Consider the following 25,136-nt stretch of genomic DNA (forward strand, 5'->3'; position numbering starts at 1 on the left):
AGAAATACTTAAACAATTCCTTTTTAAACAACTTGATCACATGTTCCTGCCAGATTTCCAAAGTACTTTCTTTTACTATTTCATTTGTCTTTAAGATAATATTGCGAGTTTAATAATTGTCTTCATTTCCATAAAAAATCAAACCAATCCATGAATAATAAAATGGTATATTATTAGTCAAGCATTCTCTGCTCATCTGTTTTTCACATTGATCTCCCAAATCTTAGAAATGCTGTGTTTTCTCAGTTGTATTTTGTTCTTTTTTTCTCCTTTCTCACCTCTTAAAATTCATGCATAACTTCAGGATAGGTTCCTGAATCTTAATGTGGAGTTTTAAATTTGATTCCATTAACCGTGGGTGTCATTTCTCAAACAAGAGGTCACAGGAGAATTTAGAAAACATTCCTTCCTTTTTAGTAAGCCGTCTCCTTGAAATGAGCTTAGTAAAATGCAAAGTATTATGGGAAAGCATTTTCTGTTGGCAGAGCACTGGTATTTGTAGTGTTATTCTGTTTCTTATCTGCAAAGGGAGGGATTTGGATTAGAGCCTCTCCAAAGAATGCTTACATCTTAGATTTAAGAATTTTATTTACCATCTCTGAATAATATAATTCTACTCATCCCCAGTGGGTCCAGATCAAAGCCCACCTATTCCCTGATTCCTGTCCCAGTGACTCAAGAAGTCGAAAGGATTTTCTTTTAACTTTTTGGCATTTTGACTCTTCCACCATTACAATAATTATCTCACACTGCCCCCAACTTCTGTTTGTATCACTCCTCTCTCACCTGCTACTGAGGTACTGTCTGGGGGCAAGAACCTTACCTTGTATGTGTGTGTTTTCCCTTGTCCACAAGAATTGGGAACCAATATGGAATCATTGATTGATTAAAATGCTTTTTGTCTTGAATATTCTATTTTTAATTGTACATTTAAAGTAAGAATATCTTTTCCCATGTTGTTGTAACTATGGTCAGGGCCCCAGACTTGAAACGGGAGGTGTTTGCTTTGCTGCCTCTGTAATTCCTTCCTGTCACTCACTTATCTCCTGCTTCCCCCTTAGGACCGCTGTCTTGCTATCTCTTGTTCTGAAGGTATCCTAAAACTAGTTGTTTGTTAAAAGAAAACAACAACAAACTTCTTGTTTCTTATTATGTCTCTTTTTGGAGGCATGCATCCCAGTCCAAAAATCAGATGTACAATAAATATAACTTAAAAAAAAAATTGTGCTTTCTACAGTAGGGGCTGTGCCCATCAGCCTGGTGGGACCCTTCCACCTCCTTTCTCTGGCTGTGTGATGTTCCTGAGAGCTTCCGTAGTGTAAGGACACCTCCAGGAAGGAGGAGGTGACGTTTTTCCTACTCTCACCTGCCTTGACACCCAAACATGTTTTCTCTCTGTTGTCTTGCTGCTCACCAGCGGGGAAGCCCGTGTTGTCTCCTCCTCCCACTTTCTCTCTTCCCTCTGGGTTTCCTACCCTAGCTGGAGAGTGCTCCTGGGCTAAAGATGTTAATAATTGAAAGCAGGCAATGAAATAAACTTTCTAATATCAGTCAACTATTTTGGACACATGTGCATGGTTTATTGGTGTGGATTCTCAGGACACTCTACTATTGGATACAAGACGCAGTGTTATGTCCCCAAATAAAAATTCCTTCCCAGTTGTGGGAAAATGACAAGGAAATATTCTGTAGCATCTTCGATAACCTGAAATTCTGCAGATACATCCTGTGTCTGGCTCGACTGTGATCGTGCGATTCTTTAGTGAGGAACTTCAACACCAGCATATTATTTCAATTCACTGAAATCTCCTTATCTCATGTAAGCTACCCACATGAAAACAAACCCAATGAAGTATAAAATTGACTTTATGAAAGCAAAGACTTTGGCTTTCTTAAGGAACTCACTGGAGAGTATAAATTTTGAAAGCGTTATTTAGTACAGTAATAGTATAGTGTTAGGGAAATGTTATCCAAGAAGTAGAGAATTGTTCAGCTCTTCAAAAAATGCAGTCTGATGGAAAAGACTTGATACAGTTCTCAAGTAGAGAGAAAATGTGTGATTTAATGAGGCAAATAGGACTAAAAGAATGTGATAGGTAATATAAGTATGATATATAAAACACAGGACTAGAAAGTGAACAAGTGAAAAATCATACTCAAATGATGAAGAAGTGGTTTCACCAGTATTCTGAATATAAAAGAAGAGGCGTCATATTCTTTTTCTCCAGCACCATTGCCCAGCCTTAAGATAATATATTTGCTATCCAGTCATCTGTTTTCTCTGTCATAGTTCACAGCAGTAACATGTTAAACATGCATTTCTGTGTGATGCATAAATAGACATTGAGTTCCATGTGCCTGCAGACTTTAATTTTAACACCTGAGAATCAGATGCAAGAAAAGGAACTAGCGTCACTTTACCACCATAGAATTATGACAGATATTTTATAGGTTGATAAATTAATCATAAGTTAATCAATAGAATAGCTTAAATTATTTAAAGGTAATAAATATCTCTCCTTTACCGTCTTCAAAACATATACACAAATTTTGGATTATCCAACTTGCAGAAACCGATATCTTGAAATGCCCTCTTTCAAAATAACCTCCCTTGGAGCCCTTGCCGATCTTGAACCTGGTCTTCATTCACAGAACACACTGCTTCACTTATTTCTTCAGCCCTGCTGTCAGCATTTTAGAATCAAATTGTATCTAATTCACTAGAATTCAGTCATTTCCATCAGGGTCAGGAGGACGGTTACTCCAGATTCATGGATGGTAGGTTAGTGCCTCAGTGGGAGCTGAGGAATGGACACAAAGGACCAGATACCCTTGACCTGGAGCGGACAGTAGTTACCTTGGCCGGACCGGGGACCTCCAGGCTGGTCATGTGCTTACACCTGAAAGACGGGGGGCAGGGGTGGTCCTCAGCATCTGTGATGATCTGGAATGGGGCTGTCTTCGCCACATCAGGGGAAATTAGATAAACATTTTCACATCAGGTTTACCTCATTATTTCCTTTCCTGTACCTATGTTTAGAGTAAACCTGACTTCCCGTTATTATCAAGGGCAAAACAATAACAAAAATGCTATGATTATTATCCATGTTTGCAGGTAGCCTTCATTGATTGTACTGCACACTCGGCATTTCATGATAACTATCTGATTTAATTTTTACAAAATCCTTAAGAGATGGGCTCTTATTTTTCTCTCTTTTTACTGCTGAGTAAACTTGTCTGCAACAGGATGCAAGAATAGTGCTTTGCTGTGTATATGCTTTGCTTGGGTAGTTTTCTCCCATATTATTTATCCAAACATTATCTGTCTTTGAGGGCCGCCACCAGCATTACGTACTCCATGAAGCAATATGAGATTCTAAAAGGTAGAATATTTTCTTCCCTCCATCTCTCATCACGCTTGTCTTTACTTATTTCACTTACAATTTTCACCTCATATTAGAGCAAGTTATACCTATATCATATACACGATGTATCTCACATATGTAATATATCATATAGATATTATATACACAATGTTGAGTTATATATGTATATGTATCTCAACATTCCTTGTAGGTAAGTCACATCAGTGAAGTGCTCGATGATGAATACAAGAAGTTTGGTAGTTTTTTCATAATGTTACCTTATTTACCCATCAGTTTGTAGATATTGGTGTCATCATCATACAAATTCTTTGCTTGATATTACACAGATCACACATGGTAGAGGTAGGATTTGGTTATAGTTGGAGAAACTCTATTCATATTTTGAATCATCTTTACCTGACAGCCATGAGATTCTAGTTTAGAATTGCATTAATACATGATATGATGGCTCTTTCTTTAACTGCATGATGACTGTGCAGCTGCTTCAGTCAATCTTTGCATTACCTAAAATTGGATGCCATGTCTTTGCAGCTGAAATTCTCCTTCCGTTTAACCACAGGTGACTGGGATCTCTGTTATGACAGCCTATGTTCTCGTGCTGATGTATGTGGCGCATAAAGAAACACTGAGATAAGATAAAAAGAGAAACCTTGATTACATCCTATAGTCCAATCAGATGAAATGCTGAGTTTATTGTTGCAATCTTCTTGGCATAGTGTCTTTCGCCTTCATTATAAAATAAAATTCGGTATTCTGATGAAGGCTAGAGTGCATGAATCCTGATAGTAGACTTCATCTAAAATTATTTTATAGTAAGTTTGCAAGGAGAAAAGATGTACAGTGATGACTGGTTGCCAGCCATTCCTCAGTCATGTATCAAGTACAAGCATATATTAGACACCTGTTGTATGTCCAGTAAAGCACCTGGCCAAGCTCATCTCCATAGTGATTAGAAAATTTAGATGGAGAAATAGGATGCAGTTGTTACATTGGCCATTCCTTCCTTTACAGTCTTATTTACAACAAGTAAAGGCAAACACTACCTCTGATTCTTTCCAAATAATCACTTGTTCTAAATTAGAATTAAAACTTTAAAAACAGGTGGTGGTTTCCCGGTGATGAAGAGGTTTGCACGTTGGTAGCCCCCTGGAGATGTTTGCATAGCTGCCCGTCCATTACTTTAGGGACAGCCATCACTTATGTGTTCATTAAATACGAAGAATCACATTATTTTATAGTGTCAGCTGAAGTCACTGAATGAAAGCAGCTTACATATTTCATCTTCATAAATTAAACTCAAGACATTTACTGTCTTTGGATTATGTACAAACAAAAAATTCACTTATTCTGGTATCGGAAAATGCACTCATTAGTGAACTGGCTCTTCATAGACATTGAATAAAGGAAAATCAACCAAGTTATAAAAATGTTCAAGGGTCGATAGAAATTCAGAGAGCTAGTTTCTGTTTTTCTAGCTATTTTGGGGAAGATCTGAAAGTAAAACAAAATATTTTAAGCAAAATGGTTTGAGCTGGTCTTCTGAATAAACAGATGTAAGGGATTATAGCTTATATATGAGTAATATATGTATTTTTCTATCCTTACATATAAGCATATAAGTGCATAAGTTTCTTTAAATGGGCTGTCTTCGTCTATATGTTCAGGAGGACCTATCTGCAAAATCTGGACACATAATTCGGAGGAATCTATGGGCAGTAGTGTCGGGGTGCGGTTGATTCTTAAGAACTTCCATCTTTTACTTTATATATGTTTGTTTTCTAACTCTTTAAGATTTTTATTACTTTTATTTATAAAAATGAAAACAAACAGCAAAACATTTTAAAGGAAGTGTGTCTAAAAATGGCCCTCACTCCATGTATGACATCATTCACTGCAGTAAAGCTTTATCATGAGATTGGCTTCTTGCTTCATTCAAAGCTGTGTTTCAGATGTTTTTGATGAGTGACGACAGCAGAAAAGAGAGGAAGAAGATAAAAAATTTAGTCACATGGTTCAGTAACTCAAGCTCTGGTCAGTTTATAAACAAAATGGTTTTCCAGAGCCTCTTAGAAAGAAATGTCCATAGCAATGACTCAGGACACATTTACTTTGGTTTTTACTCTTTTAGTGAAGAATTATTTTGCCACCGGTTTTGTCTGTGCAGTGTTAAATTATGTCAGAAGGCTGAAAATGAGATTCATCAAGCAATTTCCTAAAATTGTAGCAAAATACTTGGCAGTGACTCAAGGGTTCTCTCCTTGGTCTTGAGTTCACTCTTTTGTTGGTTACTCCCTCCTCAGTGTTTGCCTGAACACAGCTATCGGCCACAACTGTGATACACCCAAAATTGTCAGTGAAACACATTGTAATGCAATATCTGAACAAGATTCTCTGTTTCTTTACTATACCTCACACATTTTAATTAGTAGCTCATTAACACCTGTAAATACTTTAGTCAGAGAAAATTGTGACTTGTCTGGGATACAAAATCAAATACCTAGATCACAAAGAGCTTTAACAACATTATAATATACAATTTACTTACATAAACTGCATATTGCTTGAAATTGTTTCTGTGTTCCGATCAACTTTTAGGCATTGAAACTGAAAACGTTTTTCATCTCACTGTGCTGAATTCTGCTCCTAGAGAAGTACCCCAAATATAATGAATAAAAGGACATCTGTTATCATTGATTTCGTTTTAAGAAAATCTTAAAGATAGCTTTTGTTTTGAATAGTCACATGGTCAGAAAAAAATTACAAAAAATATCTCGTGCCTTAGACTTTCCATTAGATACGGATGTTTAAATTAACATATTAAGTTTAGTTTTAAACTAATACTTTCTCATGATAAAATCTTCAAAAGCAGAAACAGCTGAATACAATGAAATTATTCTTCCATACCATACCATGCTACTACCTTTTTCTGTTCAGAGCAAATGACTTTGACTATTTAAGTTTTTTTCATCTTCCAAAATTATATCTGTGCATGTGTGTCAGCAGTGATGTGAATTTGTGTTATTTATACACATCACACACACGTATGGAGAGAGAACACAGTTGCCAAGACAGATTCTTTTTTGTGAACAACAAGAGTGAAGTAAGTCAGAAAGAGAAAAACAAGTACCGTATGCTAATGCATATACATGGAATTTTAAAAAGCGGTACTGATGAACCTAGCGGTAGGGCAAGGAATAAAGACGCAGACATAGGGAATGGACTTGAGGGTGCAGGTGGGGAAGGGGAAGCTGGGATGAAGTTAGAGAGTGGCATGGACATATATACACTACCAAATGTAAACTAGATGGCTAATGGGAAGCAGCTGCATAGCACAGGGAGATCAGCTCGGTGCTTTGTGTTGACCTAGAGGGGTGGGATAGGGAGGGTGGGAGGGAGACGCAAGAGGGAGGGGATATGGGGATATATGGTTACATATAGCGAATTCACTTTGTTGTACAGCAGAAACTAACACAACACTATAAAGCATTTATGCTCCAATAAAGATATGAAGAAGGAAGGAAGGAAGGAAATATTTTATGTATGAGGGGAGGGATAATTAGGCGTGTGTGTGTGTGCTCGAGGGCACAATCCTTCTTTACGGGTTCGTTGTATCCATTTTATCATTGTATAAACGAATTATCATTTCTTTAAATTCTCCCCAATTAAAGTACTTTTAAGTTGACTTTCTATTTTGGTTATAGTAACAATGCTGTCATAAGCTTATAAATATATAGTTCATGTAGATGTGTATGTATAGCTGCATGACAAATTTTAGAAGTTAAATTTTGGGGTCAAAGCATTTCTGAATTTTAAATTGTGAGAGAGATGTCCAAAATAGCAAAAAAAAAAAAAAAAAAAAAAAGTTACACCAAAATTGTACTTCTGAAAGAATGAGCATCTTTTTTTCCCCAATATTCTCATCAAAACTCTGGTTTTGATTGCTTATCACTGCTACTTTTAATATAATATTTTTACATTGAGATCTTTAACTCCTGTGAAAATAAGAATGTATAGCAATGTCTAGCATTGATGAAGTGTCCAAGACTACATGTTCACTCATTTATACAAACTTGCAAGCATATATTGTTCACTATTATGTTTGGTAAACATTTTATAGTTCTTTTCTGTGATCTTCTTATGCTATACTATTATCTTTAAAAGATGATATTCTTATGAGTTCCTTTAATTTTTGTAGCTTGGGTTTATATCTCTTATCCAAGTCAGTATTTATGAGTTTCGGCTTCTTCTACAGTAATATAAAGCTGGTTTATATTCTCTTTACTATTAAGAAATTTAGAATTAAATTTGAAGCCTGCCTTTAATAGGTGTAGGCCTTTACGATGTGCATATTTCTACATAACTTCTGTTCTAGCTTCCCTTAAAATACTGCCTTTCCTTTACTTTGAAATAGATAGATAAATATTTCTTTAGAATGAAAAATATAGTCAAGAAAGATATATTCTTGTAAATATTTACATATTTATTTAAATACTTCAAGTATACACTTCCAAATATATGTTTGTGTGTATATGTATATAACTACCTCAGCTTAGTATTTCAATGTGAGAGAATAGAAAAGGATGTGAAAAAATTTAAAAGGATGTTAGAAAGAAGTTAGATGAGAAGAGTCACTGAATTAAAGATTTTATTAAGTAATTAACTTATGTGAAATAGTTTAGTAATCCATAAAGTTGTATACTCATGTTGGTTTTACAGTGTTCATAATTTATAAAAAACACATTTAACATGTCAGTTGCTATTTTAATTTTAGCATCAGTAAAAGGTCATTTTCATTTTTCCAGGTTTTAAGAAAGGTATTATACTTCAAATTAGTCTAAAATTATTAATAATTGGAAAAATTCTTAGCAAAGCAATAACAAGGGGGTATAAATAATTGATCAATTGATTGATTGGTCTGACCCATATAAGACTGATGAAATTAGGAGGGTACCAGTAAGACCCACAGTAGCCAAGATTACTAAGGAGACTGTCGTATGTAATTTAGTACTAAAATGAAAATTTCTAGGGCTGATGAAGTGTCCAGCAGTGCATATTAATTCATTTTTTGAAACTTTCAAGCTTATTTTTGCATACTTAAACTCTATTAGAACAAGTATTTGCTATTTTAATGCTTCTAAGAGGATGCAATGTAGATTCATATACACAATGTAGATTCAGATAATACATTCTTTAATTTCAAGAATGAGATCTTGAATAATAAGCACATCTTTTTGATTCTTGAAATGCCTTGTGAATGAGGGCATATAATTTGAATGGTTTCATTTGTAGCCAAATACTTGCAGGTAATTGTAGGTAATCTCAATTGAGTGTTAAGGCCATGAGAGTTTTCATAAGTGGCTCCCTCCCCAGGAGCCCTGAGTAAATGCCAACTCCTCGATGGGATAGTGTGAGTATGAAATGGAAGGAGAGTGATTATTCATAATGTCTCTCTGCAGGGCTCCCAAACTCCTGGTGGCTTAGAGATGGAAGGTAACATGTGTGAATCAAGCTGGGATTCTGACATGGTATCTTCCTGTAGGCAGGTGCCACAGGACACGAGTCTATTGCTGTCTCTGGCAATGAGCATGCAGCAATATGTGAATGCATTGAGCTTAAGGATCCACCCACTTCAGCTGTCTTTTCATTAGGCAGCACGCCCCCGTAAGAAAGGTATCATGTAGGAAAGAGTCCAGAGAATCGAGATTTGCTGCTGTCCCAGTTACTAAATCCATGAGCATTTAGACAAACGACCGGTCTCTGAGACCTTAGGGAATTCCTCCCTAAAAAATAAAGCTGCATATACACTAATATGTATAAAATAGATAACTAATAAGAACCTCTGTATAAAAAAAATTAAATTTAAAAAAATAACAAAAAAAGATGGAGAACGAATGCTTTACAGGAAAAAAAGGAAAAAAAGAAAAAACAAAACAAAACGCTATGGATTTGCCTCAGAAGAAAAATAATAAAATAATGTAATAAGGGTGATGTAATATTTATTTTGAAACATTAAAATGAAGTTCATTGCTGAGAAAATCAACTGATAACAATAATAAAGGAACTGAGAGATTTATTTTTATTTTTAATGAAAACTGCATATTCTCCAAGTTGAGTTTTTATTTAAAAAAAGAATTCAATATATCTGTACTTCTATGTTTCTCAAAGAAAGAACCATCTATCAAAATGGCTTTGTTTAGTCTATTAAAAACAATGAGAACATACTGTATATCGCAGGGAACTCTACTTAATGCACTGTGGTGACATGAATGGGAAGGAAGTCCAAAAAAGAGGGCATATATGTATATGTGTAGCTGACTCACTTTGCTGTACAGTAGAAACTAACACAACACTATAAAGCAACTATACTCCAATAAAAATTAATTTAAAAAAAAATAAATAAAACTGCTTGGGAGTTCCTTGAAGATCTAACTCTCTGAATGTGGTTCCTTTAAATTAGCAGTCTATGAATGAACAAGCACACTCAAAATTATTTTTTCCTTGATTGCAGTATGGTGTGGTAGAAAGGGCACCAACGTGGAAGGCAGACACGATGGGTGTGATGTTGGCTGTGCTCCTTGATGGCTGAGAGGCTTTGGACTAATCCCTGCCCCCATTGTAAATGGGAGGTCAGATCATGTCATTGGCTTTCTGTGAGAATTTAAGAGAAATTATATGGAAAACACCTAGAGAATTCGTTTAAGCAGGTCGATAGGTCAGTCTAACAGCTGGCTCCCCAGGTGAGGCCATTCGAGTTCTTGGCATATTGTGTGGGCTGTGAGGTTGACTTGCACCCTTTTACATGTGAGCCCATAGACCTCAACTTGGCTGTGACATGGGATGCAAATCAGGTCTTCCCCTCTTGGCACCACAAACACTGAACGCAGAGGCAGTGTTAGCAATAGTGTGTAAAAATGGTACAGTATTCCTATATGCAAAGGCTCTTAAAAGAAAGAACTCCTTTGTGCAACTCTGGGTCCCTGAGAGGCCAGGCAAACAAATACTGGTAGAATATAAAACAGAAACACTTCTTAACCTAATACTCTGTTCAGAACATCTGTAGACAGCTGTCGTACGTATGTGAAAAAATTACAGTAAAATATACAGGGTTAGGTAAAGGACATCTCAAGAGGAGAATTTTCGTGTTACTTTTTTCTTTGGGAACATGTTTCCAATTTTATGGATAATTTAATCATTTCCAGAAAATGTAGCTCAATTTCTGCACTGATTATTTTGGGGTTTCCAGAAATGTCTTATGATTTATTTCTTTTAAATCCACTCAGATTTTTCTCTTGAACTAAACCCTCCTAAGTCAGTTACTTGAAGATTAATTTTTTTCTACTACTTTATTTCAGAAACAATTCTTCAGTTGGAGATCTGGTCTGTCATTTGTTTTGGTTTGTTTTGTTGAGAGATCAAAGTTAGGCTTTGTTTTGTTTTTTGACTGTGTTTGCCATTCCAACATAGAATGCCTCAAAGGATTCTTCTGGAGAGAAGCCATCCCATTAATTTTTCTATCATTAACCATCCCGTAGCATATCGTGTTGATTGACCTGGAGGAAAAAGTACGGGAGCTCACGCACAGTGACCCAGGGTGTCGTGAAAAGCAGGGTACGGAACTGGAGAAGCACATTTCCTGTTCGTGCCTGGATCCCAGCCGTGCAGCTTATTTAATAAACCAGGCAATTAACCTCTACAAGCAGGAGAGGTTGGCAGCATCATTACACACTAACAAAGCGAGTTCTAACACAAGGTAGATTTTTAAAAATATCCTTATTCAAATAAGAACTAATTTTCTCCTGTAGTAAGAAGACGCTTTGCATGTGAAACCTTAAATGTCCCCAAAAGCCAATTTTCGTAAGACAGTGACACCTTGAAATCTAATTCTCTCAATTTTTTGTCACCTCTGTTCCTTCTACTAAAATGAGGAAATATATTTACTTAAATGGGATGTGTTAGTTTTGGTCTTAAAACCTGGAATGATCAATCTTTGGATGATCTTGACTGCATCCTGTATTTTAACAAGCTGCTCTGTATGATGTGAATTCACTTTGTTCTTCGTGATAGAAAAAGTGGAGTTGTAGATGGTGGTGTGTGGGATTCAACCCTAGGAATATAGACTTTGGTTAAAATTCCAGTCGCTTGCCGTGAAATCTGCATCTGACACACCCCTTGATTTCAGGGCTTCACGATTTACATCGCTTGCAAGAGGAACTGTAGAATCACACACCAGCCCTGGTGGGGGTCTGGCCAAGGATCGTGTTACCTTGCCTAGTTTAGCTGTCATCTGGTGGGACTTCTTTTAGCCCATGGCCGAGACTGCTCTCCTCCAAACAGACATACACCACCCACAGCACATCCCCCCCTGCCTGTCCCCAGCATCTGGGTCCCATCATTGGGATCAGCTCCACGTATGTCTCCTGCTAAAACACGACTCTCCCCGCAAGGAAGCAGCAAGCTGGCTTTCATTAGGCGCTTGTGCTGTGCAGTGAATCACTCACTGATACAATTAGTTTCCGGATATTGACGTACGAGGCTGAAGGCTTCGTGTTCCAAGGGGAGAACATGAGAGCGATGGGTGATGTCCCTGGAAGTCGAAGGAGGGGGGAGGACTAAGGATTCACCCCCAAAGGAGGAATTTCAAAGATTTTTGTGGCAGCCTGTGATTAGGTTAGCAAAATATATGAACTCCAGACCTGCATGGTGACCACCTGCAGGGGTCATCACACTCCTGAGGCTACATGTTTTGGTCTCATAATTAAAATAAAGCCTCAACACTTCACAGTCCTGCATCTTATGTGTCTCATAATAATTGTGACAGAATTGGGACTTCCCTGGTGGCGCAGTGGTGAAGAATCCGCCTGCCAATGCAGGGGACACGGGTTCAATCCCAGGTCCGGGGAGATCCCACATGCCGTGGAGCAACTAAGCCCGTGAGCCACACCTACTGAGCCTGCGCTCTAGAGCCCACGAGCCACAACTACTGAGCCATGTGCTGCAACCACTGAAGCCCGCATGCCTAGAGCCCATGCTTAGTAACAAGAGAAGCCACCACAATGAGGAGCCCGCACACCGCAACGAAGAGTAGCCCCCGCTCGCCGCAACTAGAGAAAACCCGTGCGCTGCAATGAAGACCCAACGCAGCCAAAAATAAAACAAAATGAAAAAATGAAAAAAATAAAATAATTGTGCCAAAATTAGGTGTAATCATTTACGGAGATGTAGGTCAGTTAAGGAAGTTATTGATAAGATTTTTTCCCAAGAAAATCAGTGACTGACGTACTTGTGCATCAGTTTACATTCTCTGTTCAAGTTCTGTTATCTTTTTTTTTGAACAATAATGTATCAGTAGTATCACTAATACTTTAAAAAGCTCCAAGGGATAAAAGCGGGGGTGGGTGGTGGTGGTGGTGGTGTTGTGATGAATTGGGAGACTGGGATTGACATGTATACACTGATATGTAAAACATGGATAACTAATAAGAACCTGCTGTATAAATAAATAAAATAAATAAAAAATAAAGTCATAAAAATAAATAAATAAAAAAACCCTCCTATTCCTCCTTATTTCCTACACCTACTGTTGGTTGGCTGTCTTTGCACACCACCAGTGTATCTTATAGAAGACTATCTAAAATTAGACTTGGTTCAACACTATAGTGTTCTTAGATTTCTCCAGGAATAGAAGAATGTGTGAAAAATATGAATGATTAGAATACGTAAATTTTTCGATGGGAGATGATTGGTTTTAATCTGTTGCCTTCTTTTGGCATGTGGAGTCATAGGATAACAGAAACTAGGTTTTTCTTGAGGAAATAGACCTATTTCATTCCTGCCATTGTGTCACCATCTCTATACCCTTCCAAACAGGAGTGAGAGTAAGTCAGATCATACAGGCGACCTCCAGCTTCCTCCTTCATCTCTGTTCAGTGGAAATGTTTGATGTGTCTTGATGACCATAACACACATTGTTTGCTCCTTTTTTCTGTTTTAGTACATTCAGGGTTCTTCTTAAACACATGGTCTCAGGATTTGGTGGGTTTTCCTTTTGTCATTTATTACTTTGACTTGGTTTGTGGGATATGTGGGGACATCACCGTGACGGGGTCATGAGGAACATGGGTGACTTGGAAAATGCACTTGTGCTACCAGATATTCAAATTTGGTGTTCCTAGATCCAGATAATTTAAAATTCCTCATCCTTATTTATGAAGGGATTAAAGCTGCTAATTCTGAGATGTGGAGAGAAAATAAGATCACTTCTTTATGCCTCCTGTCAAAAACCTAAGTTCCACACGTGTTCATGTTTCATCCTGTCTCTTTCCCATCCTCCCAACTTTGGTCAAACAGCCAAAAAAACTGTTGCTTCACTTGTGTGTTTCAAGCTTCCATCCATTTCCCCTTTTTCCAGGTCCTCTAAAGTTCTGCCTTGTGAAAGAGAAAGGGAAATGTATGCAAATTTTAAACTCTCTGTAAATTCATAAGGGTGCAGGGCGTAAATAGGCTTTTTCAATCAAAAGATGAGAATTTTATATATTCACATGCCAGGGGCATGACTGGGAATGAGAAAAAAAATTAGCTCTTTCAGACTAGGGCAGATTTGAGCATAAAGAACATGAGACATATTCTTTTCCTTATAGCAAAACAAAGCCAAGAGAAAAGGATTGGCTTTATTAAATTTACCATTTACGGTTCTCAAGATGTGCATGTGAACACATCCATGGCAGGTATCCTTCGAGGAAGCTCAGGCTGCAAGGGGAGCGGGTCAGTGACCCATCATTGTGGTGTCCCCTTGGGCTGTGCATGCTTAATGGCCAGCCTGTGAACTGGGCAGGGATTTGCCTCCAGTGTCTTTCCTGTTCCTGGTTCAGAGCTTGGTTCTTTTATCATTCATTTACGTAATGATTTCATTTCAACAATTGGATTAATTGTCTATACATACCACTGTGTCATCAAGCCCAAGTTACTGATTATTTACCCATCGGTTTGGTCCAGTATAGTTTTAGGTCCTTTATGGCCCCAGTTTGAAATCCCTTGTGAGTTTCCAGGGGTTAAAAACACAGGCTCAAGAGAGATTCCTGGGTTTGAATCTTGACTCTGATACTCACCACCTTTGTGGTCTTAGGTAGGTCAATGAAGGTCTCTGAGGCTTAGTTTCTTCTCCCACAAAACAGGGTGTTATTTTAAGGATTTCATGAGCATGTGGTATAGACAATCTCTGAACAGTGACAGGCAGCTGGCAAAATGCCCATGGGGTCAGCTGGTGTTAGAGTCGGTGTGCGTGTTAGAACCCAAGTCTAGGAAAGCAACTGGTCATGAACTCTTGAGTGACATATAATAATGATCACTCGTTCATCATCGGGCTAGAATCCTACAGCCAGACTTTGGGATGCATTATCGAACCCTCCTTGTCTCCAGCCTCTGTCCTGAGGAACAGCTGCGTGTAGGACACAGATAAGGTCCCTTGTGTGAGTTAACTTTTCTCTGATAAGCCATTTGATGAAATTTTTGAATTCTCGTTTTGTTTTCCCAAGTCTCTTAAAATAATTACTAGTCATGTTTATAAAATGCATATATTTTAACAAGGGTTTTTTATGCTCTTTTAATTACACATAAATTTCTTTTCCTACTAGCCAGCATTTCTAGATTTTCCTAATGCCTGTGTCTATTCTTGTTTGTGAACTTTACCAAAGCCCTTAAGATATTTTTACAGCCCTCTGAGAACACACTGGCAGTCATGAAGATGTGTGTAAACGTGGATTATCTTCACCGCCTTAAAAAAATATACCGTTTATTTGAAATAATTCTCCTTTACCCAACTGTTACATAATACTTAAATATTTTTAAGTATATATAGCTTTATTAATTTGCCCAATTAAGTAACATTGCCAATTGTCCCAGTACCTTCTCTAGCCTGTGAACTCAGTAAGCATGGCTGCGTTTCTTGTATGCGCCAGACTCGTGGAAAGCCCTTGGTTTCAAAATTGTTGGAAGAAGAGATTCCTCATTTCTGTGTTGGGACACACAGGTTCTTTTATTTCTCTCCTCCTCCTATCTCTTCCTCCTTTTCAGTTGCCTCTGGTTTTTACCCAGACAGAGTCACTCTACAGAGTTTCAATAGGAGAGTCAGGAGAATGTTAGGTTGCAGCTAGTGTGGGCTGTCAGTCAGGAGTTATAAAGTGTAAGTGAGGAGCGATCATTCCACGTTGAGTTTCGTCTGTCTCTCTCTCTAGATATCTTTCTCCTTTCTACTTCTGTGTGTGTTTGTGTGTATGTGTAGATGGTCCCTGACTCAAGAGTTTTTGACTTGCTAGTGGTAGGAAAGCCATATGCATTCACTAGAAGCCGTACTCTGAGGTTTGAATTGCGATCTGTCTCAGGTTGGCGCTATGCGGTCCCATCTCTCTCGTGATGCTGGACAGAGACAGACACAGCTCCTGGTGAGCCGTGTGATCAGGAGGGTGAACAAAGGATGCACTGAAACCCACTGTGTTTTGTACTTCCAGTACAGTGTTTAATAAGTGACATGAGATATTCTGCACTATTTTTTTTATAATGTAGGCTTTGTGTCAGATGAATTTTGCCCAACCGTAGGCTAATGTAAGTGATCTGAGCCCCACGTTTAAGGTAGGCTAGGAGAAGCTGATGTCCTTTAGGTTAAGTGTGTTAAATGCATTTTTGACTTAAAGCCATCATAAGTTGAAAATATCTTATCAGGATGTAACCCATTATAAGTTGAGGAGAATCTGTAATTCTAAATACAGAGTTTCCATCTGACTACCTAACTACTGGATTCAGGTTTCAGTTTTTACAGAAGAAGTTAGATTCACAATTAAGAAGGAAATCTCAATTTAAAAATATACTTTGTCAGAGCACAGTGAAATAAATAAATTTGCATATCATTTCAGGTCTTTGAAATACTTTCTCAACATGATTGAGCCCTGAAATAAACTCTAGGGGTCTTTGCCTAATCCCTTTGCTTGCCGATGAAGAAATCATTTAGGGCCTTGCCTTGTTTATCATAGCTGTGCTGAAATTTAGATGAGCATTAAATATCCTAACCCTCAGATGAGAAAGTAAAGCAGAAAGCCTTTGAGTTATTCTAAAGTAGCACAGGGCTTATGTCAAATCTTAACATGGAAAAGTGGCATACCTGGGGGAAAAAAGATTGAAAAGAGATCTTGATAGAAAAATCCTACTAATGGATTTTGCACTAGAAAGACAATTTCTGGATCCTTATCACTCAGGTGGAGATGAAGTTGATAGCCCAGAAGGCTCAAGAGCAGAGGAAGAGAACGTTGGAGTTAAAGTACTTACAGTCATACTTAGGAGTGGAAAATGCTGTTACTATGTTAGTGTCATTTATAAATGATGCTGTTTCTATTGTCATAATAGAGTCACACCGAGAGGATGCTATTTCATGCTTGGGGGCAAAATCTGCTTAGATTTTTGTTTCTGATAATGTATCATAGACACTGTAATTATGAAATCACTTTCTCAAAATAGCTTGATGCATTGATAGGAAAAGAGGATCAGTGGATTAAGTCTTGGCAAATTTGTTTAGAATGTAATTTGGGAAAAATTCATTTTTATGACAGAGTAGTGTTTAGCTGAGAGTGAATTCCATTAGGAGGACACTTTTATTTAGCATAAACTAAGATAGGCCAAGTATACTAAATCACCGTAACTGAGTGCAGTTCCTCTCAGGATTCTGGGGAGAAGTAAACTATGTACAGACCATGATATGAGCAATGATATGTTTAAGGAAAATAAGATGTTTTTTATGATGTTAGCCTCTTAGGAAGGAAGGGTGTAAGTTAAAGCAAAGGCAATGGTTTAATTGCTATATATACATATATAACAATATTAAAATATATGCAATATATATAGCAATAGTAATACTAATATTAATATTAGTGACGGGCTACTAGAAATCTCATGACGTTCTCAAAATTTAACCAAAGATACTCATGTAAGAGAGACTTAACCCTTTTAGAGGGCAAATAGCCATCTGCCTCTCACACAAAATCTTGATAAGAAAGTTCAAGACTTGTTAGTCAACTATGTTTTGTTTTGTTTTTTTCCCTCCAAGGTTTTCAGTTCTTGTTTTTAAGAGCTCTGTCCAATTACGTACATACATATCAGTCTTCATAGATGTGAAAAAAGCCCTAACACTTCTGGAGTATGTATATTGTTTTAAAACAACTTGGCATGGACATTATTATTAAATGAATCCCAGGTACAATTTTGAGCTTACTATAGGAAGAAGACGTCATCACATGTGTATGTCTCTGTACATCCACAGAGACGTAGATAGAAATGCAGATATCTACTGGGCATAGGAACTTTTTATTCCTGAAATTAGCATGGAAAACCATGTCAAAATGGCACCAGTAAATCATTTAGGTATTCCTTCTGCGTTCCTACTCACAAGGCAGATAACAAACTACCTAGAGTGACTCTTTAATTCCTAGTAAGCACTAGACAATAGGAAAAGATGCCTTGACTTGTAGACTTAAGGCATCTGTCTTACTACAAGATGTCCTGATTTTTCTTTGTATAAAGTTGATTACTTCCCTTGTATAACTTGTGGTTAAGTGAACAGAGTACAACTGAACATGAAATCCTTTCTTAGGCTTTTGTCAATGTGCAATTTTACCAAATGTTTTACCTCTAGACTTTTTTGGTCTAATAATTGCAACCTAGAATTGTTGGGAACTCAGTGTAGGGCTAAAATAGTGTAATAAAACCAAATGACTACATCACATTCTTCTTGTTAAATCAAACCAGACTCAAACAGATGTGATAAGAGCTTTGGGAAGGGGAAAACAGACAGTACAGTACAGACATATCACATCTGCATTTGTAATTGTTTAATATTAAAAAAAGACTTATAGTTTTAACTTTTTAATAAAAACAATGAAGACTTCAAGTATAGTAGCTTCAAATATCTTTGCTGCTGGGCCAATCATAGGACATACTAAAATTTTTGAAAATAGAAATCTAAAGAAAGTATAAAGTATTTAACTTTGGCTTTGCCCAAGAGAAGTTAAATGAAGCTCTCACAGAGTTTAAAATCCAAACTTTTTTTTAGCAGTGGAACTATGCAACAGTTCAAATAAATGTAATGTACATAAATATATCATGATAAAAATCTACCATTGAAATTGATACTGTAAGTAGGTTTATAACTTTTATATTAATTGTTATAAATGATATTTTGAACAGAATAGAAAAATAAATGAAATAGGTACTATTTTCATTTAGGAGTGTACCTCTCTTGAATGGAGTTATAACTTCCTCATTAATTTATGTGAAATAAACTGTGCTCACACCAGTCTTGTTTCCGCTGACCTTTTCACTCAATTTCTTATTTTTTCTCCAGCCTCACCACTTCTAATACTCAAGATTATTGCATTGATATCAGCAATTTGAGTATCTTGAGTGATACACAATATTTTTGATATATTTCTAAGTGCAATTCATTCTAGTAATTTCTTGAGAGATGGAAGAAGAATAAATTTGTTCGATTCTGAAACTCATGTTTCTACCGAGTGAACAAGCACTGAGAATATAGAAGGGCTGCCCCACATCGTCCTTACTTTATTTAATAATCACTCATCTTTGACAGGCTGTATCATTTACCCAGATCGCAGGATGTGAGAGGGGAATTGCTTTCTCCCAGTAGAAAATATAGTAAATGAGATTCTATCAGACAACAGGCAGGCAGCTAGAAAAGGACAGACAGAGGTAGGGGTGTGTATGTGTGTGTGGGGAGAGAGAGAGAGGTTTGGACCTTTGCTACCTATACTTTTCTTCTTTTTTTTTTGCTGAGAGTGAAATGTTTCTATCACTTTTCTCATACCCATTCCCTTTTCTAATCATTTTCTTTCTCTTCCCACAGATGATTCAGTGATGGTGTCAGGTGAAAACCCAATGCTTTGACTAGGATGCTAGGATTGTTTTCAACAGTGACAACCATGTTTCTGAGTTGCACTCTAGGAAGAAGTAGGTCAAATGTGCATATGTTGTAGGTGATATTGGGTTTGATAGAAATGGGGAGGGGAAAGCAGTGTTAATTTTCTTTCTTTCTTGTTTTCATTGACTTGCCACTGTGTGAATACCATGATGAGTTATATCTAGAGATAAAGTGGCTTACAAAGATCTAAAGATACATGGATGGAAGCAAGATAAAATTCTGAAGGAATGCAAATTACAGAATCTGCAACGAGGCTACTATAAAAATTCACACGTTGCTTAGGGAAGGCCAGAAATTTGGTTTGAAATTTTCTTTTAGTCAACACTAAGCAACTTAAACAGCTCCATGATTTACTAGGTGTTAAAAATAAACTGGTTGCCCCGAAGAACATATGTTTCCTGAAGGAAGATAACACTGAAATTTATCCCCAGAGTCCTCATGCAAAGGATACGAATGATGTACTACAGAGATAATCAGCAGCGTACATCCTCATCAGCGTATTTGCAGAGAGACTGAAGAGTGAGTTCCTCACTGGTCATTGTTCAGATTCCTCACTCTCAGCTGGTGTGATGGGTAATGGCTATAAACATTGGAACCACAAATTTAGCTCTTGATGGTCTCAATGATTAACTGAATCAACTCTCCTACCCCTCTCAACCAACACTGGACTTCATTCTTTCGTGCTCAAATACGAATGAGTGCATTCCATTTCAGCGATTTAAAGCAGATCACTTGTATATATTTTATCTACCATTGTGCATGTTGAACTTCCCCAAACTTCCAAACAGTAGTCATATAACATTGTTTTTACAACTCTTAGTATGTTGTTACTTTTTTTCTGAGATAATAGTTTGACTCTTCCCTTCCTATTCATGATTCCTTTTAAAGTTCAGTAAAGAAAACATGAATGTGTGTTTATTTTAAAGTGCTACCATGTTATTTGATATCTAAACTTATGGTAATAAATATTAAAACTTCAAAACGGACTACACTAAATAATCAACATTTTTTTGTTCAATTAAGTTTTGAATCTAATGAGAGAATGTCTTATTATTAAATACTGTGTTTTTGTACTAATTTGATGATTTTAATCTATATATATTTTCTTGAGTGCCTCCATCCAAAGCCCTCCAGTCTTTTGTTTTATTAAATTTTTAAATTTGAGATAATCATAGATTTACATGCAGCTGTCTTTACCCAGTTTCTCGAAAGATAACATCTTACAAAACGGTAGTAGAGGGACACTGCCAGGATACCGACATTGAAACTGTCAACACACAGAACGTAAGATTCCCTCATGTGGTCCTTTTATGGCCACGCCCACCTCCCTCCTGTCCCAACTCCCTGCTTAACTACTGGCCACAAATAACCTGTTCTCCTTTTCAATAAGTTTGTCATTTCAAGAATGTTAAAGTCATACAGTACGTAATCTATTTCGGGTTGACTTTTTTCCCACTCTGCATAATTCTCTGGAGACTCATCCAGGTGTTATAAATCAATAGTTCATTTCTCTTTATTTTTGAGTAATAGTAGTACATGGTATAGATGTTCCACAGTTTGTATATCATTCACCTCTTGAGGGATATATGAGTTATTTCCAGTTTTTGATTATTAAGTGTATGTTTATGTGTATATATATGTGTACATATATATATATTCATATATATTCTAGTACAGGTTTTGTGTGAGCATAAATCTTCATTTCTCTGGGGTAAATACTGCCCAGGAGAATAATTGCTTGGTCATCTGATAATTGCATGTTTAATTTTTTAAGAAACTGTCAAACTGTTTTCCAAAGTGGTTCTGCCCAGTAGCGATATATGAGCAATCCATTTTCTCCACATTCTAGCCAGTGTTTGGTATTGTCACTGTTTTTCATTTTAGCCATTCTGAATAGGTGTGTGTATTCTGTTTTTCATTTTAGCCATTCTGAATAGGTGTGTATATCACTACAATAGGAGTGATATTTCTTTGTGGTTTTAATTTGCATTTCCCAAATGACTGATGGTGTTGAACATCTTTTCGTGTGCTTATTTGCCATCTGTATATCCTTTTAGATGAATCGACACTTTGTTTTTTGCCTGTTTTCTAATTACATTATTTGTTCTTTTGCTGTTGAGTCTTTAAAGTTTTTTTAATATATTCTAGACACATGTCCTTGTCAGATACGTGGTTTGCAGATATTTTTTAGCAGTCTGTAGCATGTCTTTTCATTTCTTAACTGGGTCTTTCACAGAGCGAATGGTTTTAATGTTTATCACTTTTTTCTTTTATGGATTGTGCTTTTGGTGTCCAGTCTAGGAACTCTTTGGCTAGTCCAAGATCCTAAAGATTTTCCCCTATGATTTCCCCTAAAAGTTGTATATTTTTACATTTTACGTTTATGTCTGTGATCCCATATTGAGTTAATTATTCTATAGGGTGTTAGACTTTGGTCTAGGCTCTTTTTGGTTGTCTTTGCCTGTGGACGTCCAGTTGTTCAAGCACCGTTTGTTGAAAGGCTTTCTTTGCTCCACCGAGTTGCCTTTACACCTTTTCAAAAATTATTTGGGCATATTTACATGAGTCTGAGTTCTCTGTTTTGGTACACTGATGGATTGGTCTATCCCTCTGCCAGTACCACATGGATTTGGTTACAGTAGCTACAAAGTAAGTCTTGAAAACAGGTGTACTGATTCCTCCTATTTTATCCTTTTTCAAAATTGTTTAAGCCATTCTTTTTTTTTTTTTTTGGCTTTCCATTTAAATTTTAGAAGAATCTTGGCTGTGTCTAAAAAAAGTCTTGCTGGGATTTTGACAGAAATTGTCTTAAACCTACATATAAGTCTGAGGAGAATGGACATCTTCACAGTGTTGAGTCTTCCAGTCTATTAACGTGGTATATTGCTCTCTTTAATTTTTTATTCATTTCTTTCTTCAGCATTATAGGGTTTTCAGGACACAGTTTTGTACCTGTTATATCTAAGTGTTCTTTTGGCTATTGTAAATGGCATTGTATCTTTAATTTTGGTGTCCACATGTTCAGTGCTAGCATGTATAAATAAAACTGAATTTTGTATGTTCATTGTGTATCCTGGGCAGTTGCTAATTTCAAGTATTAACTCAAGTTTTCTTGTAGATTCCTTGGCATAATCTATGTAGCTAATTGCACAAGTAGAGTCGATTTTATTTTTTCCTTTCTGATCCGTATGCATTTATTTCTTTTACTTGGCTTATGGCACTGGCTAGATCCTCTGGCATAATGTTGAATAAAAGTGGTGAAACCATACCTTTTTGCCTGTTCTTAGTCTTAGGGGGAAGCATTCAGTCTTCCCCCAATAAGTATAATGTTAGATGTAGGTTGTTGTTTTTGTTTTTTTTTTTTTTTACAGGTACTCATTGTCAAGTTGGGGATTTTTCCTCCATTCGTATTTTATTGAAAGTTTTTCTCATGATTGGATGCTTAAATTAGTCAAATGCTTTTTCCTACATAGAATATTACAGTCCTGTGATTTTATTCTGTAGCTTGTTATTATGGCAGATTACGTTGATTGATTTTCAAATACTGAACTGTGTTTACATTCCTGGAATAAACACCCCTTGGCCTTATTGAACAACTGTTATCTATTGCTTACTTCTATTTTCTCTTATTCTGTTAAGGACTCTTACATCTGTATTTATGAGGGATATTTGTCTGTTTCTTTCTTTCTTTTTTTTTTTTTTTTTGGTGCTGCCTTTGTCCGTCTTTGGTAGCAGGGTGTCTTAGCTTGGTCTGCACAACAAAATACCATAGATTGGGTGACTTAAACAACAGAGCTGTATTTTCTCACATGTTTGGAGGCTAAAAATCTGATATTAGGGTGTAGTATGGTCAAGTTCTCGTGAAGACTCTCCTCCTGGTTCGTAGACCCCTGTCTTCTGGGTGTGCGAGCACATGGCCTTTTCTTAGTGCACGCGTGTGGCAGGGTCGGAGGAAAGGGAAGAGACAGAGAGAGTTCTTCCTCTTCTTTGTCCTCTTCTTATAAGGCCACCAGTCCTGTTGGATTAGCATCCCATCCTTATGAATTTAGTTCCTCTTAATTACCTCCTAAAAGCCTTATTTATGGTTATTAAAGGGGAAACCTGGGGGAAAGTGATAAATTAGGAGATTGAGATGAACATATATACATTACTGTACATAAAATGGATATCTAGTACCTACGGTATAGCACAGGGAACTCTACTCAATATTCTGTAATAACCTGTATGAGAAAATAATCTGAAAAAGAATGGATATATATATATATATATATATATATATATATATATATATATATATACACACACATACATACACACATATATATATATATATACATACACACATAGATCCATATCCATATCTACAAATAAACTGATTCACTTTGCTGTACACCTGAAACTAACACAACATTGTAAATCAACCATATGCCAATGAAAACTGAAAAAATAAAGAAATGACAAATACAGTTACATTGGGGGTTAGGGCTTCACTATGCAAATTTTGGAAGCAACAATTCAGTCCATAGCACAGAGTAATAATAGTGCCATAAAATGAGTAAGGAAGTGTTTTATCCAATTCTGTTTTCTGGAAGAGATTGCGTAAAATTGTTAATTCTTTACATGTTTGGTAGATGTCTCGGTGCATTTAGGTAAATGCCTTAGTATGTATAACAGATACCATAGACTGGGTGGCTTATAAAAAACAAAAACTTCTCTTGTGTGGTTCTTGAGACTGGGAAGTCCAAGGTCAAGGTGCCCGCTGTTTCAGTGTCTGCTGAAGGCCCGCTTCCTGTTCAGAGACAGTGTCTTCTTGCTGTGTCCTCGCATGGCAGAAGGGGCGAGAGAACTCTCTGGAGTCGCTTTCATAAGGATACTGTGCCCTCATGATCTAATTACCACCCAAAGGCCCCACTCCAAATACCATCGTGATGGGGATTAGATTTCAACATATGACTTTGGGGTGACACAGACATTCAGTCTATGGCAGAAGAATTCTTCTGTAAAACCACCTGGGCCTGGACTTTTCTTTCAGGGGAGTTTTAATAGTTATAGTGTAACTATTCAATGTTACATTACATTAACATTTACATTACATTACATTAAATGTAATGTAAATGTTATTCACATTTTCTGTTTCATGGAGTAAGTTGTGGTCATTTGTTGTGTGTGTGTGTTTTAAGGAAGTAAGCAATTTCAGTTTTGTCAAATTTATGGGTGTAGTTTTTAGAGCATTTTTTCCATATCTGTGGGGTCTCTAGTAATATGTGCTATTTTATTCCTGTTATTAGATATTTATCTAATCCCCTCCTTATTCTTATCCCTATTCTTATCTCTATTTATTCTTATCCCCCTCTTTTTTTTTTTTTTTTTTGGTCATTTCTGCTACATGTGTTAATTTTGTTGATCTTTTCCAAGAATTAGGCTTTGTTTCATTGCTTTCCTGTTTTCATTTCCATTGATTTTGGCATTTATCTGTAATTTCTTGCCTTCTTGCTTTAGGTTTATTTTACTCTCCCTTTTCTAAGCTCTTGAGATGGGAACTTGGATTACACATATGAGAATTTTCCTCTTTCCTAATGTATGTTTTCAGTGCTGTTAACTTCCCCTTCAGCACTGCTTAGCTGAGTCCTACAGATATTGGTATCTTGTGTTTATATTTCATTCAGTTTAATGTACTTTAAAAAATTTCCCTTGAGACTTCTTTGATCCATGGATTATTTAGAAGTGTGCTGTTTGCTGGTTGACAATTGTCCTGTCATTTTTCTCTTATTAGT

General features: G+C 36.6%; 1 protein-coding gene across 1 annotated transcript in view; it reads left to right on the forward strand.

Annotated features, from left to right (window-relative positions):
* Window positions 1-25,136, forward strand: part of CSMD1 (CUB and Sushi multiple domains 1) — a 1,821,295-nt gene that overhangs the window by 513,845 nt on the left and 1,282,314 nt on the right. The gene's annotated exons all lie outside the window — the stretch shown is intronic.

This window comes from Balaenoptera ricei, chromosome 21 (assembly GCF_028023285.1).
Source record: "Balaenoptera ricei isolate mBalRic1 chromosome 21, mBalRic1.hap2, whole genome shotgun sequence".
NCBI classification, from domain to species: Eukaryota; Metazoa; Chordata; class Mammalia; order Artiodactyla; family Balaenopteridae; genus Balaenoptera; species Balaenoptera ricei.